Source organism: Cebus imitator, unplaced genomic scaffold, assembly GCF_001604975.1.
Source record: "Cebus imitator isolate Cc_AM_T3 unplaced genomic scaffold, Cebus_imitator-1.0 Scaffold177, whole genome shotgun sequence".
NCBI classification, from domain to species: Eukaryota; Metazoa; Chordata; class Mammalia; order Primates; family Cebidae; genus Cebus; species Cebus imitator.
In genome coordinates, this window is record NW_016107492.1 from 511,860 (window position 1) to 533,699 (window position 21,840).

The 21,840-nt window shown below is 37.0% G+C and overlaps 1 protein-coding gene across 5 annotated transcripts in view; it reads left to right on the forward strand.

The window, feature by feature from the left end:
- FAM13A (family with sequence similarity 13 member A) overlaps positions 1-21,840 on the forward strand; it is a 390,503-nt gene that overhangs the window by 63,301 nt on the left and 305,362 nt on the right. The gene's annotated exons all lie outside the window — the stretch shown is intronic.

A 21,840-nucleotide genomic window follows, 5' to 3' on the forward strand; every position in this document is an offset into this window, starting at 1 on the left:
CAACATAGTGAATCCCCATCTCTACTAAATATACAAAAACAATTAGCTGGGCGTGGTGGCGGGCGCCTGTAATCTCAGCTACTTGGGAAGCTGAGGCAATGAGAATCGCTTGGACCCAGGAGGCGGAGGTTGCAGTGAGCCAAGATCACGCCACTGCACTCCAGCCTAGGCAACAGTGCAAGACTCCATCTCAAAAAACAAAAACAAAATAATAACACAACAGAACTCAGTCAATGTTTTATTCTAGGAAAAATATAGAGAGTGGCAGTGAAAATAATATGCTGAAGAAAAACAGTTGTTGAAAGATAATTTTGATAAAAGTTGCTTTATAATAAGCAATTATTTGGGCCGGGCAAGGTGGCTCATGCCTGTAATCCCAGCACTTTGGGAGGCCGAAGCTGGTGGATCATGAGGTCAGGAATTCAAGACCAGCCTGGCAAAGATGGTGAAACCTCATCTTTACTAAAAATACAAAGGTTAGCTGGGTGTGGTGGTAGGTGCCTGTAATCCCAGCTACTTGGGAGGCTGAGACAGAGAATTGCTTGAACCTGGGAAGTGGAGGTTGCAGTGAGCCAAGAGCCACTACTGCACTCCAGCCTGGGCTACAGAACGAGACTCCATCTCAAAAANAATTAAGCTACTTTTGTGATTAAATTCCAGAGATTTCTTTAATGTTTAGGAAGGAAATTTTTGTTAGAATGTAAAGAAATGATGTCACAGATTTTTCCCCGCTATGGTTTACACTGTACATAAATCATGTAGGTCTGTAAGTACTTAAATGCAGCATTAGTTTTCAGCACATTTGACTTTTCTGAAGCTATATATAAACACACGAGTCTTCATTTAACACTGTAACGCTGTAATTCTCCTACTGCATTAAGGTCATTAACTTTAAATGTATCTTTGTAATTTTTTTTTTGAGTTAGGGTTCTCTCATTTCCCCAGGCTGGAGTGCAGTAGTGAGATCATAGCTCACTACAGCCTCCAACCCCTGGGCCCAAGCAATCCTCCCACTTTGGCCTCCCAAAGCACTGGAATTATAGACATGAGCCACTGCACCCAGCACGAGTCTTTGTAATTTTGGAAAAATTCAAAACACTATATTCTGTTTTTAACTTTACTTTCCAGTAAATGTGTTAAGAAATGATGGCAAGAATAATCTGTCCAAGAACATTTTTTCACATTTAATTCATAGTGACCTCCCACAAGATGGTTCTTTTCTATTTAAATCCTCTTTGCCTTTGATAAAACTGCCAAAAATGATGAACAAAAGATACAAAATAGTGATATTAATGGTTTTCCACCTTTTTGCAAATAACTAAAGAATTCTAAGTGTCCAAATGTTTCTGCGCTTTCAGGTTTGTTGTACACGAGTATAGCAGTAGTGATCACTTAAAAGTGACCCACTCCAAAAGTTATCTATTTCACCTAGAATTACTGAAAAGCAATAGTATGTGTTATTCGACTGAAGAATATGGAATCTTTCAAAAAATATTAATTTTATTATTTCTACCGTCAGTAGACTTATTTTGACAGGAAGTTACCAAGCACTTGTTGAGTTTATTTTCTATTTTATTAACAGCTCTTTTGAGGTATAATATACATACCATAGTCCATACTCATTAAAAATGTACAATTTAATGATTTTTAGTAAATTTACCAATTGTGCAAGCAGCACCAAAATCCAATTCTGGAACATTCCCACCATCCCTCCCCACCACTACAGGACAACCACTAATAGCTTTATGTCACTATACATTTGCCTTTTCAGGACATTTGATATAAATGGAACTTATATGTTCTCGTGTGATCAGCTTTTTTCACTTAACATAATGTTTTTGAGGTTAATCCATGTTGTAGCATGTATTGGCGTATCATTTTTATTGTTGAATAATATTCTGTTTATGATATATTACATTTTATTCATTCACTAATTGATAGATACTTGGGTTGTTTCCCATTTTGGCTATTATCAATAATGCTGCTAGGAACATTAATATACAAGTCAACTCTTTGTGTGGGTGTGGATTTTCATTTCTTTTGGGTCGGTTCCTAGGAGTAGAATTATTGGGTTTTGTGGTGATTTTGCATTTAACATTTTAAGAAAGTGCCAACCTTTTCCAAAGTGGTTATACCATTTTATATTCCCACCAGTAATGAATGAGGGTTCTAGTTTCTCTACATCCTTGCCAACATATAGTATTGTTAAGTTTTTTTTTTCTTATAACCATTGTAGTGAGTTAGTAGTGCTATCTCAATTTCTTCATGACTAATGATACTGGGCATATTTTCATATGCATATTAGCCATTTGTATATCTTCTTTGGATAAATGTGTATTCATATCTTTTGCCTGTTTCTTAGTTGTGTCATTTTGTTTTTATTGAATTATAAAAGTTCTTTATGTTCTAGTTACAAGTCCTTTACTGGATACATGATCCACTGGGTGTGGGGTTTTTGTCCTCTCTTCCTAACCACATCAGCCCCTTTTAGTGCCAAAGCTGCTAGTTTTCACTGCTGGTTCCCCCTGTGGTAGCACTACTTACTATGCCAACCCAGCCCAGGGTGTGGTGGGGTTGGGAACAGGCCTAGGCAAGAGTGCTGCAATCTCCCACTATTCTTAACTATACTTCATCTCTCATTCATGAATAAATGTTTCTCAATTTAATTTTTGTATCTTTGATCAATTTCTAGAGCCCTGAATTTTTTTTTCTATTTTGTCCAGTTTTATACATTTTTTTATGAGAGTATTTGCAGACCTCTTCACTCTGTCATCATGGAATTCAGCAGTAGAACTTGTGTTTATATAGAGAATTTAACTTTTTATAATAATCTTTAATTTTCTTGTTATGATAGTAACACATGTCTGGAGTATAAAATGAGGAGCTACAAGTGACTTAAGAAAATAAGAATTATTCAAGATTTGACAGCCCCCCCACAAAAATACATAATATATTTGTATATGTCCTATAGTTTTTCTGTGATCATAGGGAGTTGTAAAGACAGATTATACTTGACATGAGTTTTATAGCCTTCTCCTTACCCATCCCAAATAACAGTATATTGCAAATATCTGGCAGTCTCTTTGTATCAGATATGAGTCTTACTTATTGTTACTTGTTCTTCTCCTGCGTTCTGAGGCCTGGTTGGAGAGAGAATGACGTATGAATAAGTCCCAGCTTTCACTGGGCACTGCCAAATTGCCTTCCAGAAATTTTAGCCACTTTAGATTCCACGTATTCTTTACAACATCCGTTTCTCTTTGTTCTTTTTCTTTTTCTTTAAATTAAAAAAATTCTTTATTACTCTCAGCTGTTTTACTCAACTCTTTGAGTTACTTTTCTTTTTGAGGCAGGGGCTTACTTTGTTATCCAGGCTGGAGTGCAGTGGTACAAGCATGGCTCACTGCAGCCTCACCTCCCAGGCTTAAGTGATCCTCCTACCTCAGCCTCCTGAGTAGCAGGGATTACAGGTGCATGCTTCTACACCCGGCTAATTTTTTATTTTTTGTATAAATGAGGTTTTACTATGTTGCCCAGGCTGGTCTTACACTCTGGGCTCAAGCTGTCTTCCTGTCTTGGCCTCCCAAAGCACTGGATTACAGGCATGAGCTACTGTGTCTGGCCACGCTTGTCATTTAAAAAAATTTCTGTGAGTAGAATGGATAACAAATGGTATATCACATGATTTTTGCCCATCTTCGATTACAAGGAATTTTACTATCTTCTGAGAAAATCTACTCCGCCAATGGAAGTGACTGTTATTTCTTTTTATCTTAAAACGAGTCTCCACATAACTGCCATTTACCTTCTCCTTCTGCAGTCTGAACCACGTGGCAGCACTTTTAAAACCTAAAGATGTTCTAACCTCAAACCTTCTCTTTTGAGTATAGTTGTTCCAAGTTCTTCATTTCTTCTTCGTATTGCATGGTTATACTTTTATTTTAATTTTTATTTTTTGCTGATCTTTTCTTCAAAGTTTCCCAGCCATTTATTCACTGGTTAAAGTTTGTCCTCAGGTAGTTTGGAGAAGGACGGTTCAGATGTACAGTTTTCTCTTAGCCTTTGTTTGCTCAAATTACAGCTGTTATAGTTGAAGGACAGCTCTGCTGATTATTAAATTTGCCTCATACTTTCTTTACGTAAATATTTTGTAAGCCTTTCATACTCTTCCAAAGTTAAATATTGTAATTTATAAATTTAAGACCACTCTTATTTTTCTTTTATTACATAGTGACATGATTTTTTCTTGGCTATGTAAAAGATTCTTTGAAATCTTTAGTAGCCTAATAATTTCCTTATAATATAGCTTTGTGTAAACTGTTCTGGGTTTGTGATGTGCCTTTCAATATGTAAACTCAAAGCACTTCTATTTAAACAATTTTTTTTTCTGAATTACATTTTTAAATATTCTATTCCATTGTTTGATTTTCTTCACTGGGGACTCCAAAGAGTGGAAATGGGGCATAAAAGGGCATCATTTAGCTGCTTTCTGTAGCTCTCAAATTGTTGTGATTTTTAAAAAATGTTTCATTATGGCCAGGTATGGTGACTTACACCTGTAATCCCAGCACTTTGGGAGGCAAAGGTGGGCTGATCACCTGAGGTCAGGAATTCGAGACCAGCCTAGCCAACATGGTGAAACCACATCTCTACTAAAAAATAAAACATTAGCTGGAGTGGTGGTGTGTGCTTGAAATCCCAGCTACTCAGGAGGCTGAGGCAGGAGAATCGCTTGAACATGGGAGGCGGAGGTTGCAGTGAGCTGAGATCATGCCACTGCACTGTAGAGTGGGGCTCTGTCTCAAAAAAAAAAAAATTATATCTGCTTTCCTCATTTCACTTTGTCCCTTACTGAGGTGAACGGTTTCTGTTCTTCATTGTGTTCTTATAAGATAGTCTTTACTTCTGAAATGTTTTTCCTTTCCTTTTCTCCCTTTCCTGAGTTCCACTGGTCTCCACTTCACATTCTCCTATTATCTGATCACCTTTTCCTTGAATTTTTAAAATCTCTGCTTTGTGTTCTTTTATCATTGTGATCGATTCTTTAAATTTTTTTTGTGATAAGATATACGTAACATAAAATTTACTCTTTTAACCATTTTAGGTGTATAATTCTGTAGGATTAAGCATATTCACAGTGTTGTGCATCATTACCACTATCCATTTTAAGAACTTTTAATCACCTCCAACATAAACTTTATACCCGTAAAACAATAACTTCCCATTCCTCCTACCTGCCAGCCCCTGGTAGCCATTGTGCTTCACTCTGTCTCTCTGTCTCTATAAATTTGCCTTCCCTAGATATCTCATGTTAGTGGAACTAGACAATTTTTGTCTTTTCATGTCTGGTGTATTCACTTTGCATAATGTTTACAAGGTTCATCCATCTTGCAGCATATGTCAGAAGTTCATTTCTTTTCAAGGCTGAATAATATTCCGTTTTATGTAAATTTTACCTTTTGTTTATCCATTCATCTGTTGATAGATACTTAGATTGTTTCTACTTTTTGGCTGTTGTGAATAATGCTGCTGTGATCATTGTTGAACAAATATCTGTTTGAGTCTCTGCTTTCAGAGTATATTACCCAGAAGGGAAATCATTGGATGATATAGTAAATCTGTGTTTAACTTTTTGAGGAACCATTGAACTGTTTCCCACAGTGGCTGTATTATTTACATTCCCACTGATGATGCACAAGCGTTCCAACTTTTACACATCTTAACCAATACTTGTTATTTTCTTTCTTGCTTTTTTATAATAGCCATCCTAATTAGTGTGAAGTGATATCTTATTGTGGTTTTGATTTGGATTTCCCTGAAGACTAGTGATGTTGAGCACTTTTTAATGCGCTTATTAGCCACGTTATGTCTGATTGGGAAAAATAATCATAGAAGTACTTTGTTCATTTTTGAATTTGGTTATTTTTTGTTGTTGAATTGTTGGAATTCTTTACATATTTTGAATATGTATTAAGAAATATAAATTGCAAATGTTTTCCCCTATTCTATGTGTTGTGTCTTTCACTCTATTGATAGTGTCCTTGTTTGTTTGTGATAGAATCTCACTCTGTTGGCCAGGCTGGAATGCACTGGTGAAATCATAGCTCACTGTAGCCTCAACCTCCTGGGCTCAAGCAATTCACCCACCTCAGCCTCTTGAGTAGCTGGGACTACAGGTGTGTGCCACCATGCCCAGCTTGCATGCTTGCTTATCTATCTGTCTGTCTGTCTATCTGTCCATCTGTCTGCCTGTCTGTCTGTCTATCATATTTTGTAGAGGCAGGGTCTCACTGTGTTGCGCAGACTATAGTGAACTTCTGGACTCAAACAGTCCTCTTGCCTTAGTCTCTCAAAGTGTTGGGATTACAGGCATGAGCCACTGCTCCTGGCCATGGTGTCTTTTGCTGCCCAAACATTTTTAGTTTTGATGAAATTCAATTTATCTGTATGTTGTTATTTTTGCTTTTGTTGTCACATCCTTATTAAACTTTTGTTAGTTCTTTTTGTTAGGTTATAGTTTCCATCTGCTTCTTAGCAACATTTTTTCTGATTAGTTGTTGCAGGAAGATTGTGATACTTTTTTCTACTTAAAAAAAAAAAAAACTGTTTCTATGTAAATACTAGCCATGATCCTTTTTTCTTACTCATGTTTGAGTGAGATGGACTTTTTCAGGTTAGTAGCAAGAGTTTCCTATGGAGTATAGTGATAATGGGCCAAAGCAGCCTTAAAGGTTTCACAGCTCAGGAGGTTCCCCCCGCCATTGCTATGTAAATGACAATTTTCTTAATACGGCACCTCTGTTTGCCCGTCTTTCCTTTGCCTCTCAGAAGCCAGCCTGGGTCAAGAGAGCTCTGATGCCTTTTCTTCATAAACTTGCCTCCCAAAATGATGCATTTACTGTTAGGTAGTGTGTTTTTCTAATGCTTCCTGATATCTGCCACCTTGGTGTGCCTGTACCTGTAGGTATTTTCTGTACCTTCTCTCTCCTCTTCTCTAATCAGTTGAGCCTTGTTCAACTCTTTCTGACAGTGGACTCTATCTTTCAGATGTTAAGTATTTGTAGGAGAGTTTGAAAACTTTCTACTTCTGGTCCTCTTTAGACTCCTGCCCCAGTGCTGATGTGATACCTGCCATAAGCTTTCTGCATCCTTCGACATCACATATACAAATCAGAGTTTATAGCTTTTCTGTTACTTTTCTTCGTCTTCATCTGTGTGGTTTCAGAAGAAGTGGTAACAGAAGATTTTATTGGATTTTCTTTAATAGTTTCTTGAACATTCCAACAGTACTGAGTACAGTCTTTTTTAATAGAATGTTTTTAGTCTAATTAGAAGAAATTAGTTGAACTTAATTTGTGAACTATAAGGCAATTTAAGCTATTTTAAGTAATTTTTTGGAAAAAGAAATCAATAGGCTAAATAGGAAAAACACTTGAAATTTAAATGGATTATCTTTTAAAAATCTTTTCTTAAACTTTACTTTTCTGTGAATGTTTAAAGATTGTTGGATCTTTATTTTTCAGATCATAGACCACTTTGAGAGTATGAGTTCTGAAATTATTGTATTTTTATGTACTTTCAGGGTTTCGTGATTCATGGATTCTCGGTTAAGAACTACTGTCTTGGATCTACAGTGCACATAAATAACCCTATATGCAATGAAATGTTTCTATGAAACATTTCATAGTATATAGGGTTACTAATAAGATATCTTATAAGGGTAACTAATAAGATATCTACAAAGTGCTTTGAGTTTTTCAAATTAATGTACTAGATTTAGAAAACTAATAAGATATCTTATAAGGGTAACTAATAAGATATCTACAAAGTGCTTTGAGTTTTTCAAATTAATGTACTAGATTTAGAAAACTGAATTTTAGACAGCTTCAGACTTCCGTGATTTAACAATGTATTTAGCAAATAACTGACTTTCTGACAGAATACTATTTGAGGATTCTCACATGAAAGGAGTCTATAGCTAGCTATTCCAAGGTGGACATGTGGCTGCATTATGTCATCAGGCTACAAGTACTGTTTTTCTATTTTACTGTACTTAGAGCTTAGCTTCTGGGTTACTACTTAATTACAACATGGCTATTGGGCATTGTATTTGTGATCTAGGCAGAAAACAGGGACATGGGGAAAAGACTGTATTGCCTTTCTTTTAAGGAGTTTTTCTGGTGGTTCCAGCAACTTCTGTTTACATCTCGTTGATCAAACATATCTATGCTCATCGCAGATGTGCTGCAGTGAAAACTGGGTATGTTTTAACTGAGCACCTTGTTCTCCATCGCAAACAACATTGGAGTTCTCTTACTAAGGAAGAGAAACACCCATTCATAGGCAACTGCAAACCCTGCCACACTATCTTTCTTTTTTTTTCTTTTTTTTGAGACAGAGTCTTGTTCTGTCACCCAGGCTCAGACTGGAGGGCAGTGGCATGATCTCGGCTCACTGCAACCTCTACCGTCCATGTTTAAGCAATTCTTGTATCTCAGACTTTGGAGTAGCTGGTATTATAGGCATCTATCACCACACCCAGCTAATTTTTGTATTTTTGGTAGAGGTGGGATTTTGCCATGTTGGCCAGGCTGGTCTCAAACTCCTGGGCTCAAGCGATCCATCCACCTTGGCTTCCCAAAGTGCTGGGATTATAAGTGTGAGCCACCATGCCCGGGTTACCACAGTATCCTCTTAAAGAATTGGTCACTACAAAGAAATTTTTAATCAATATTTTCAGCATTGATGTTCTTCTCACTGTGTGAAAAATGCTTTTACATACATTATTTAACCTATTTATGCCTAGTGTTCCATTATTGGAATGCTAAGCTTGTGGAAGTTATTTATACCCTACTGTTCAAGGTCATCACCAAAGTCTGATTTTCCACAAGAAAAATTTGCAACCTTTGGAATAAATGGGTTAATTAAAATTATCATAACAATTTTTATTGATACATAATGTTTGTACATATTTATGAGGTACATGTGATATTTTCTTAAATGTATAGGCTGTGTAATGATCAAATCAAGGTATTGATTGACTCAGCTGATGTGACTGGCTAGGGAGTGTACTAGTCAGGGTTCTCTAGAGAGGCAGAACTAGTAGGATAGGTATATATATATAAAGGGGGTTTATTAGGAGTATTGATTCACAGGATCACAAGGTGAAGTCCCACAATAGGCCAGCTGCAAACCGAGGAGGCGGGAAGCCAGATTGAGTCCCAAAACTTCAAATTAGGGAAGCTGACAGTGTAGCCTTCAGTCTGTGGCCAAAGGCAAGAGAGCCCCTGGCAAACCACTGATGTAAGTCCAAGAGTCCAAAAGCTGAAGAACTTGGAGTCCAATGTTTGAGGGCAGGAAGCATCTGACATGGGAGAAAGATGAAGATGGAAGATGTAGCAAGTCTAGTGCTTCCATGTTCCCCTGCCTGCTTTTATCCTAGTTGCGCTGGCAGCTGATTAGATGGTGCCCACCCAGATTGAGGGAAGGTTTGCCTCTCCCAGTCCACTGACTCAAATGTTAATCTTTTTTGGCAACACCCTCACAGACTCACCCAGGTACAATACTTTACATCTTTCAGTCCAGTCAAGTTGACACTCAATGTTAACCATCACAGAGAGCATGGGTCATTCTTCTTTATTGTTGTGCTTGCTCTTTTTCAAAGCTGCACATTTACCAAAGAGGCTGACATTCCCAATGAGGCTATACCAGTCAGTGGCAAAACCAGGATTCAAACTCAAGTGCCCTAATTTTAGATCTAGTCCTTTCCCAATAATGCCAACCTTATCTAAGCCAGTATGATTGTCTATGTTTCTATAAAAGAGTAATCCTACAATTGTTAACATTATTAATTTTTAAATTGCAATTTGGAAAGAACATGTTCCTTTTCCTCTTATGCTGTCAAAAAAAAATTGGTATAACTGTTTGTTAGCTGGGAGTCTCTCTCTTTTTTTCCCTCTTTGCATTACCTTTGGTTTACTCATGTCAGGGTGGAATTTGGGAAATCTGCTTCTATTACAATGTATTATATACATTATACATGAATTAAGATTATGCACTTTACAAATAAAATTATTTCAAAATTAAGATTATGCATTTTACAAATAAAATTATTTCAAAATTATTTCACACAGTACAATTAAAATTAAATTTCAAAATGAAATAATTTTATTTGTGCTGATTTTTAGAGCACCAAACAAGTCATACACATGATCTTCATTTTAGAGGTGAAGAAATTGAGGTTCAAAATAACTAACTTGGTGATAGCCACATAATTTTTTGTTTTGTTTTGAGATGGAGTCTCACCCAAGCCAGAGTGCAGTGGCGCCAGCTGGGCTCACTGCAACCTTCCCCTCCCATGTTCAAGCAATTCTCCTGCCTTAGCCTCCTGAGTAGCTGGGACTATGGGTGCACGCCACCACGCCCGGCTAAGCTGGGAGTCTCTTTGAGGGGTTCCTGTTTTTTCCAAATTTTTTGTTAATGACAAAATATCAAGCATTCATAAAAGTTGAAAGACTAGTATAATGGACGCTCTGTATACTGCCCACTTAGATTTAAAAATCAGCATTCTGTGGTATTTGTACTCATTCTCTGTCTCTTTGTACATTTGTTTACATATGTGTGTATACAATATATAGGCAGTCATAAACACTTTGTGTTTGAAATATTTTAGTATTTGAAGACATCATTACATTGCATCCCTGTTTCAGCATGTACCTTATAAGAATAAGGAATACTATAGCTGGAATAAATTAGTTCTTACATGATAATGTTATTATATGTTATACCTAAAATATTTGAAGCTACTCCATCTAATATCCAATACATATTCACAATTTCTAAGTTGTCCTGATGAGACAATTTGCTGTTTTTCTTTTTCTTTCTTTCTTTCTTTTTTTTTTTTTTTTTTTNAGAGATAGTGTCTTGCTCTGTCACCCAGGCTGGAATTCAGTGGTGTGATAATAGCTCACTGCAGCTTCAAGCTCCTGGGCTCAAGTGATCCTTCTGCCACAGCCTCCTGAGAAGCTGCGGTGGGAGGATTAGCCATCATACCCAGATAACTTTTAAAATGTGTTTTGTAGAGATAGGGTCTCACTTTGTTGCCTAGGCTGGTCTCGAACAACCCCATGCCCCTTTTTTGATGTCAGTTATGTCTATATAAAGGTCTCAAACTCCTTGCCCCAAGTGATCCTTTTGCCTTGGCCACCCAAAATGCTGGTATTACAGGCATGAGCCACCACACCTGGCCTATTTTTGCTTTTAAAAATGAGTAGATGTTATATTCTGAGCAGTTTTAGGTTTACAGAAAATGACTAAAACGTACAGAGTTCCCACATAATTCTTTGTCCTTACTTCCCAGTGTCTTCTGTTATTAACATCTTGCATTGGCGTGGTACATTTGTTACAATTGATGAGCCAATATTGATACATTATTATTAAGTAGATCTCATAGTTTATACTAGGTTTCCCTGTTTTGTGTTATGCATTCTGTGAATTTGGTAAAATGCATAATGACATGTATCCATATTTTTCTTTAACAAATGGAGAAACAATCAAGATTCATATATTACATTTGAAGGTTGTATATTTTAACTTATTTTAAACCTAGAATCAGTCTTTCCCTCATGACACTGATGTTTTGAAAAGTCCAGGCTGATACTGTGTTAGAATGTCCCTCCTGGATTTGTTTCTTTTTTCACAGTCTCTTAACTTGTGCTTCTAGCTTCTGTATTTTCTGTAAACTAGAAGTTAGATTTACAAGCTAGTGAGCATCACCTTAAACATTTTTACCAAGAATAATTGACAAATTATGTGTCCATTATAATGTATCACATCAGGAACACATGATGGCAAGTCCTCTCATGACTAGGGATGATAAATTGGATCTTTTGGGTAAAGAGTTAAGGTGATTATAGGCAGATATAACTGTAATAGTTAATTTTTTCTTTGTGATGAGACTATAATCTGTGGGGTAATCTTTTTGACACTATGAAAACCTTATTCTCCAACAATCTTTCTTTTGATGTTTTGGCAGCCGCTGATTATCCTTGCTTACGTTATTTAATAAGTGATTTCTGAGAAAAATGGTGGTTTTCTAATTGTCATTCCTTTTACATCTAACTGCAGCATTCTTCTGTAAAGAAGACCTTAACTTTTTTACCTCTTTCTCTCACTTATTACAGATTCAGGGATTTTTAAGATGCTATGTTATTCATGTATTAAATATGTTAAGGTTAACTAAATATGTTATTATTTACAGTGGTTACTCTTGGCGCTCTAACCGTCCTAAATTTGGCCAGTGGGATTCCATTAACACTGGCCCGTAGATATTCTGGATGTGCCCCCTTAGGCCTTGAGCATTTTTTAATTGCTTTCTGGAACAAGACATCTCAGGATCACCTTATACTTTCCTTGCACTACTTTTATTCGGTGATGGGGTGGCTTTCTATCTTATACATTCCTTGTTAGATTTATTAGCCCTAGCTCTAGTTCCAAAGAGTCTTGAAGCACATGGTTCTGAATTTAACCAGCAATGTAATCTGAATATCCTTTAAAGTACTTTAAATATATGGGCTTTAAATTTGTGGAGGATTCCCATAAGGAAATACAGGCCAATGATTTCAGTAGTCTAAAATTGGATTTTGTATTAAATTAAACAGAACTACATACAGGTAATGTTGGCCCCCTTGGGCCCTCCCAGAACTGCCAATATTAAAGGTTCTGGCAATACCATAGTGTGCCATTATTAAAAGCTCAAACACTGGAGACTTAAGGATCTGGGATTACGTTCCGGCTGTAAACCTTACCGGCCATGTGTATTAGTCTGTTCTCATGTTGCTATAAAGAACTACTTGAGACTGGGTAATTTGTAAAGAAAAGAGGTTTACTTGTCCCTGCTTCCACAGGCTGTATAGAAAGCATGGCTGGGGAGGCTTCAGGAAACTTACAATCATAGTGGAAGGTGAAGGGGAAGCAGACTCATCTTACATGGCCAGAAAAGGAAGAATAGAGGAAAGAGGGAGGTGCTACACACTTTTAAACAACCAGATCTTGTGAGAACGGACTCATTTTACTATTCACTTCCCTGGTCCAATTACCTCCCACCAGACCCCTCCTCCAATATTGGAGATTACAATTTGACATGAGATGTGGATGGTGACTCAAATCCTAATTATATCATTCTGTACCTGGCCCCTCCAAAATGTTGTGTCCTTCTAACATTACAAAATACAATCATTCCTTCTCAATAGTCCCCCACGTCTCAACTCATTTCAGCATTGACTCAAAAGTCCAGTCCAAAGTCTTATCTGAGACAAGGCAAGCTCCTTCTGCCTATGAGCTTGTAAAATCAAAACCAAGTTTTTGTTTTGTTTTGTTTTGTTTTGTTTTGTTTTTTTACCAAGTTAGTTTCTTCCAAGATATAATGGGGTACAGGTGTTAGGTAAATGCATCTGTTCCAAAAGGGATTAATCAGCCCAAACAAAGGGACTGCAAGCCCTGTGCAAGTTTGAAACCCAGCAGGGTAGTCATTAAATCTTAAAGCTCCAAAATAATCTCCTTTGGCTCCATGTCTTACATCTAGGCCACACTGATGCAAGGGGTGGGCTCCCACAGTCTTGGGCATCTCTGCTCTTATGGCTCTATAGGGTACTGCCTCCTCAGCTGCTTTCCTGGGGTGACATTGAGTCCCTGCAGCTTTTCTGGGCATAAGATGCAAGCTGTCAGTGGATCTACCATTCTGGGTCCTGGAAGATGGTGATCCTCCATTCACAGCTCTGCTAGGCAGTGTCCCAGTGGGGACTCTTGTGTGGGGGCTCCAATCCCACATTTCCCCTGTGCATTGCCCTAATAAAGGCTTTCCATGAGGGCTCCACCCCTGAAGCAGACTTCTGCCTGGACATTCAGGAGTTTTCATACATCCTCTGAAATCTAGGTGGAGGCTCCTAAGCCTTAACTTTTGCCCACTGTGCACCCACAGACTTAATACCATGTGAAAGTCACCAGGACTTATGGCCTGCACCCTCTGGAGCAGTGGTCTGAGATGTATCTGGGGCCCTTTTAGCCATGGCTGGAGCTGGAGTGATTGGAACACAGGGAGCAGTGTCCTGAGGTTAAGCAGAACAACACGGCTCCTGGCCCAGGAAACCATTATTCCTTCCTAGGCCTCCAACCCTGTGATGGGAGGGGCTGCTGTGAAGGTTTCTGAGATGGCTTTGAGGCATTTTCCCATTGTCTTGGCTATTAACATTGGTTTCCTCTTTACTTACGCAAATTTCTGCAGCTGGATTGAATTCTTCCCTAGAAAATGGTTTTTCTTTTCTATCACATGGTCAGGCTGCAAATTTTCCAAACTTTATACTCTGTTTTCCTTTTATTAATAAATATAAGTTCCAGTTTCAGATAATGTCTTTACTCATGCATATGACCATACACTGTGAGAAGCAGACAGGTCAAATCTTGAGTGCTTTGCTGCTTTGAAATTTCTTCCACCAGAAACCCTAAATCATCTCTCATAAGTTCAAACTCTCACAGATGCCTAGAGCAGGGCAAAATGCTGCCACTTTCTTTGCTGAAGTATAACAAGAATAACCTTTACCCCAGTCTCCAATAAGTTCCTCACCTCCATCTGAGACCTCCTCAGCCTGGACTTCAGCATTTTGATCACAACCATTCAACAAGTCTCTAGGAAGTTCCAAACTTTCCCTCATCTTCCTTTCTTTTTCTGAGCCCTCCAGACTGTTCCAGCCTCTGACCATTACCCACTTCTAAAGCTGCTTCCACATTTTGAGGAATCTTTATAGCAACTCCCACTCCTAGGTACCAAATTTGCTGTATTAGTCTATTCTCACATTGCTATAAAGAACTACCTGAGACTGGATAATTTATAAAGAAAAGACATTTAAATGGCTCACAGTTCTGCAGACTATAGAGGATACAAGGCTGGGGAGACCTCAGGAAACTTAAAATCATTGTGAAGGCAAAGGAAACACAAGCATATCTTATGTGGCTGGAGAAAGAGGAAGAGAGGAAAGGAGGAGGTGCTGCATGCTTTTAAACAACCAGATCTCGTGAAGACTCGCTATCACTAGAAGAGCAAGGGAGAAAAGCTCCCCATGATCCAATCACCTCCCACCTAGCCCTTCCTCCAACATTGAGGATTACAATTACACATGAGATTTGGGCAGGGACAGAAAGGTAAACCATATCACCATGTAAATTTGGGCAAGTATCTTTTTCTTTGCGCCCCAGTTTTCTCTTTTCTTGTTTGTTTTTTGGTGGTGTACCTTAATTTTCTTATTCCAATGGAAATAGCTAAAAGTATATACTGGTAAGGTGGTTTTGAGACCTAGAGTCATTATTTTTTTTTTTACTTTTTGTCTTTAAATTTTAGATTCAGGGTACATGTGCAGGTTTGTTATAAGGGTATATTATGTGATGCTGAAATTTGGGCTTCTATTGATTCTCTCACCCAAACAGTGAACAGAGTACTCAATAGGAACTTTTTAAGCACTTTTGCCCCTCCCTCACTTCTCCTTTTTTGTGTGCCCAATGTTTCACTCCCACTATATGTGAGAACATACTGTATTTGGTTTTCTGTTTCTGCATTTCTGCATTAGTTTGCTTAGGATACTGGCCTCCAGATACATGCATGTTGCTGTAGAGAACATGATTTATTCTTTTTTATGGCTGTGTTGTAGTCCATGGTTTATGTGTACCACATTTTCTTTAACCAATCTACCACTCATGGGCACCCACATTCATTTCATTCTTTGATATTATGAACAGTGTTGAAATAAACATATGAGCACAGATGTCTTTTTGTTAGGATGATTTCTTTTCTTTATTTCTTCTTTTTTTTTTTTTTGAAACAGAGTCTTGCACTGTCATCCAGGCTGGAGTGCAGTGGCGTTATCTTAGCTCACTGCAACCTCTGCCTCCCAGGTTCAAGTGATTCTCCTGCCCCAGCCTACCAAGTAGCCGGGATTACAGGCACCTGCCACCATGCCTGGCTAATTTCTGTATTTTTATTGGAGTTGGGGTTTTGCCATGTTGGCCAGGCTGGTCTCAAACTTCTGAACTCAGGTGATTCAACTTCCTCAGCCTCCCCAAAGTGCTGGGATTACAGGTGTGAGCCACTATTGCCAGCTGATTTATTTTCCTTTGGTGTATACTACCCAGTAATAGGATTGCTGGGTTAAATGTTAGTTCTGTTTTTATGTCTTTGAGAAATTTCTAAACTGCTTTTCACAGGGGATAAACTAATTTACATTCCTACCAACAGCATATAAATGTGTTGAGATTCACTTGTGGTGCCTGGCAAAATATTATCAAAATATTAGGGAAAGTTATAGATTAAGTCTCAAACTTTTTGGAAGGCCATAAGCTTTTACTGAGACAGGCCAAAGGCAGCCAGTCCATTTTGTTAGGGAAAAGATAGGGAAGATAAAAGGCATTCCCAGTTTAAATCTGTTTACCCCACATCTTTTTGTCTATACTCTGTTTACTCATGTAAACTTTGTGCTGGATGGTCCTCCCAGGGGAAGATCAAAGGGGAATTACCTGTTAATAGTGTTTACTCTGGGCCCAAAATCTAAAACTTTTATCATTTGTAAAACCATTCTTTTAACCATGCTAATTATTCACAAGTGTGTTAACTTAGAACCTCTGAATAAAACCCCTGGATGTACAGGGGGTCTTGGTCGACTGGCTGCAGTTCACCCTCTGAAAGCAGCCAGTGACCATCCCAGCCCATTTGATTTGTAATGTTGTGACAGTGCATTCATTCATCTGTTGTTAAGTCAGGGTCTGCAGGACAGACCTCTGCAGGTGGTGATAAATGTCTCATAAATGTACCCTTTTCTCTGTAACCCCTACAACATCTGCTATTTTTTGACTTTTTAATTTTGGCTGTTCTGACTGGTGTGAGATGGGATCTCATTGTGGTTTTGATTTCTGTTTTTCTAATGATGAGTGATGTTGAGCATCTTTTCATGTCTGTTGGCTGCTTATATGTCTCCTTTTAGGAAGTGACTGTTCCTGTCCTCTTCCCATGTGTTGTATTCTTGTTCATGGGTGTAAATACTTTATTGATTCTAGGTATTAGCCCTTTCTAGGATGCATAGTTTGCAAATATTTCCTTGCGTTCTGTAGGCTGTCTGTTTACTCTGTGGATAGTTTCTTTTGCTGTGCAAAAGCTCTTTAGTTTAATTAGGTCCCCATTATTATTATTTTTTTGTTTCCTTGCATTTGCTTTTGAAGACTTTGTCATAAGTTCTTTGCCTAGACTGATGTCTGCAAGGATGTTTCCTAGGGTTTCTTCCAGGATTTTTATAGTTTGAAGTCTTACACCTAAGTCTTTAATTCATTTCGAGTTAATTTTTGTATATGGTGAAAGGTAGGGGTCCAGTTTCATTCTTCTGCATATGGATAGCCGGTTTTCCCAGCACCATTTATTGAATAGTAGGGGGTCCTTTCTCCATTGTTTATTTTCAAAACATTAATTTTAACCAATGTACATCAGTGTCTGTGATACAATCAGTCCCTACTACATGTCAACTATTATAAAAACTGAAGGCTTCTGAAATTTGTCCTATTTACTATATTGATTAAAGCCTTCTTTATTCAGGTCCTAATATAATAATTATTAATATTGCTTCTGAACATATCTTACTTTGTATTAAAGAGACCATGAAACACGTAAATAACTGTTTTTTTTTCTGCTATAAGCATATGGAATTTGTTTCTCATTTCTAGCAAGTACACTTATCTTTACAGCATGTGATTTTTATTCGTACCACTTTCCATTTGGAGACAGTGTTAAGACTGTGGCCCCTAGACTCAGCTTGTTTGAGTGTGACTCCTGGCTGCATCAAATTGGTGCACTTTACTGGCTTCTCTGTGCCTTTTGTAAAGTGGGAATCACAAAAGTATCTTCCTTACTAGGGTTTCTTTATTACAGGATTTAATGAGTGAAGCCATTTGAAGCATTGGCAGCCCTGATTGGCATAGACAGTAGTGTGTGTGTGTTTACACAATAGAAATGAGTTCTGGCTAATTTCAGCACAAAGAAACTTTGCTAGAAGGTTACTAGAGCAGCTTACCAAATGGAATGAACAGTGGAAGAAGGACCAGTGTCAGAAAGAGCAGGTGAGGGACCATATCGTAGCTACAGTGATGCAGGTGGTAAATGCTATTTACCCATCTTGTTAGAGCACTACAGTAGTACCCATTTTCTGTCTTTATGATAAGCCACTCAAGCTTCAGTGGTTTGCAGAAGAAGGTATCTGATTCACCTGGTTGGGAGACTAAGCTGTCTTTGCTAGAGGCAAGGCAATCATTTTGAGTAGTATTTTTATCAATGCTGTTCACAGTGTACATGCAATCCTTCCCCAAAACACAGTCAGGATTTGTTATTTGGAAAAAGGACAAATGGAGACTAAGTGTCCGCAAACCAACAAATATTTACTACAATTAGTGCATTTTGTTAACTATCCTATTTTCCAACAAAAATAAAGACATCCACAAGATCACCAATACTTAATTATATAAAAGTATTCTGGTATAAAACTCAGGAGATCTGAGGAGATCCAGGCTCTAGGCACAGCCCTTTTTGACTCAATCACAATTTTTTAGGTCCTGATTTTGTTACTACTAAGGCAATGGGGTAAGAATTAGAAGGCCTCTAAGGATTATTCTAAAAGTAAAACCTTAAGGTTCTCTGGTTGTCTTTGTTATGTGGGAACCTATATGGTTTTACACACACACACACACACACCACACCCCTACCTATGAATATTCTCCAGATGGTCCATTCTTCACACTCAAGTGATGCATGGGAATTTATATGCAAACAAAAGTTCAAACAGTTAAGGTAGACTCCCAATACCTTACTTAGTAACTTTTGTTATTGTTTTAGTTTCTGTTAAGGCAAGCAAGGTAAGATGTTCATTTGAAGGGAGGCTTAAACTCTGAAGGTATTCAGATTTACAAATTGATAGTGATGTGATTCTATTTGAGTACAGAATAATTTTAGTTTAGATGGACTTAATTATTAATGCTTTTAAAAAATTTCTACAGTTACTTTTCCATGACTAGGAGACTATTGGATGTTTCTTACTGAAAAGGATATTTTTTATTTGTGTAAGCTGTTGTATATTTTTTAATAATATAGATACAAAGTAGTAGAAACATCTCATTATTGATTTCTGTTACATGACTCCTTCTCCAACTAAGATGAGCAGAATTTTGACCATAAGTATCTATGGTCACATGAAGGATTAATTTGGATGTCTCTGAAAATATAGCTAGTATGTTTCATTGTGGATTTTTAAAAAAAAGTTTACTTTTTTAAAAGTGTTAACCTAAATTAATAACCAATTAAAAACAATAATCAACTCTTCCTTTATTATTGTGTGTCATTGTTTTTTAACTAATATTTGTTTTTCTTTAAGGTATTAACCTGAATTAGATTACTAATTAGAAATAATAATCAGATCTGTCTCTATTCCTGTGATTACACATAAATAAGTTAAATAGTATGGCTCTATTTTGAGTAAACAGGTAGTTTAATTTGCAGTTACTTCAAAGTGTATGAGGTTAATTATGTGTCTAACGTGAAACCTTTCTAAGCCCCACTGCCAAGACTGCTAGTTCCCTTTTTAGAAAGATGTAGCATCCTGTCTGCAATTCTAACCAAGACAGAGAATGAAGAGCAGGGGCTATTCACAAAAGAAACATTAATTCAAGGTTTTAAACTCAAATAAAGACAGGATTTCTAAGAAAACCTTGTGAATTTCTAGGAATAAATCAAGGAATTGTGAAAGCTACATATAAAGTTATTTTTTCTTCGTCATTCAAAGGTCATACAGATTTTAGAAAATTAGAGATGTACGGAGAATAGTAATTAGGTCAGCAGAATATTAAGCAATCAAACATGTCTCAACCATGTTTACCATTTTAAAAAGTAACTTTTGTAGAAATGTTTACCACAGGAATGATTAATTAGCTCTCCATTACTTTAAGAAGAAATCAGAATAATAATTCCTAGAAGGAAAAGAAGGAGAAAGAAAAGGATTATGACAATCAGTACTCAATGAGTGTGCCAGGCACTGTTCTTACTCCTTTACGTCAGTGTACACATTTCTACCTCATACATTTATATGACATAGAAACTCTTGGTATTCCCATTTTATAGATGAGGAAATTGAGGCATACAGAGGTTGTATGACTTATGCAAGATTATAGCTAATAAGAGTAAGAGTGGGATTTGATCCAGTTTTGTTCCACAGTATATTCTCTAAACCACTGTGCTGTATGCTCTATGTAAGAAGATAAAATAAGATAAAATTTATATAATTTAACTTCACTGTCAGCTGTTTTTAATGCTACACTTAAGATTTTTTTTTTTTTAAGTTTTGTTATTACTGATTATTTTTTAGCTGCTTGCTCACCAGACATACCTGGTTGAAACTTCCCATGGATTCAGTTGAAGGAGGTTGATACATTTATAAACCTACAAGAAAAAGAAATTATTAACTGTTACAAGTTTGACTTAATTAACAAAATAAAAATTTCCTTGGTAACAGAGATCACGGTTTTTGCCCATACTGCTGCTATTCCATAGTGGCTACCTCATGATTTATTTAATATTAATGGATATTAAACCATATCGTAACTTTACATAAATAAAATGAGAGGGCAAGATTAGAGAATAAAGAGTCAAAAGTAATGAACAAAGGTTCCAGGAAATATGAGATTATGTGAAAAGACCAAATCTACGTTTGATCGGTGTACCTGAAAGTGATAGGGAGAATGAAACCAAGTTGGAAAACAATCTTCAGGATATTATCTAGAAGAACTTCCCCAACCTAGCAAGGCAGGCCAACATTCAAATTTAGGAAATACAGAGAACACCACAAATATATTCCTTGAGAAGAGCAACCCCAAGGCACATAATAGATTCACCAGGGTTGAAGTGAAGGAAAAAATGCTAAGGGCAGTCAGAGAGAAAGGTTGGGTTACCCACAAAGGGAAGCCCATCAGATTTACAGTGAATCTCTTGGCAGAAAGCTTGCAAGCCAGAAGACAGTGGAGGCAAATATTCATCATCCTTAAAAAAAAGAGTTTTCAACCCAGAATTTCATATCCAGCCAAACTAAGCTTCATAAGAGAAGGAGAAATGAAATTCTTTATAGACAAGCAACTGCTGAGAGATTCCGTCACCACGAGGCCTGCTTTACAAGAGCTCCTGAAGGAAGCACATTAGCTAAATTTTCACTAGAGAAATCTGGCTTTCAAATATGACCTATAAAAGATGCAGTTATGTTAGTAAAATTTGACCTAATTCTGTAGATTATACAATTTAAAATCAAATTGAGATGACAAGTATCCTACTCAAAATAAAGATTGTAGAATTAACTTGTAATTGTCTTATGTCACAGATAGCATTTATCGGTTTGTTACTATAATTGTACATAAACTGCACTATAACATTAATATAAATGTATTATAAATTAAGGAGAGGAACTCGGACCAAGAGCAAGGTGAAACTGTCTCTTTCCAGTTCTCTGACTTTTACCAAATTACTTAACTCTGGTTTTTGTTTCCTCAACTCTAGATTGAATATAATGTTTCTACTCTTAGGATTCTTTAGTGACTGAATGATAGTGATTCAAGTCATTTAATAGTATTTACACATTGGTTAGTTGCTACATTCATTCTCAAAAAGTGGAAGTTTCCTTTATTTCTGCTGCTCCTGTCCCCAAATGAAACTTTTCACGTTTTACTGTCTCTCTTTTCAGTGTTTAGATTTATTAACATATATAACATTTATATAAGACA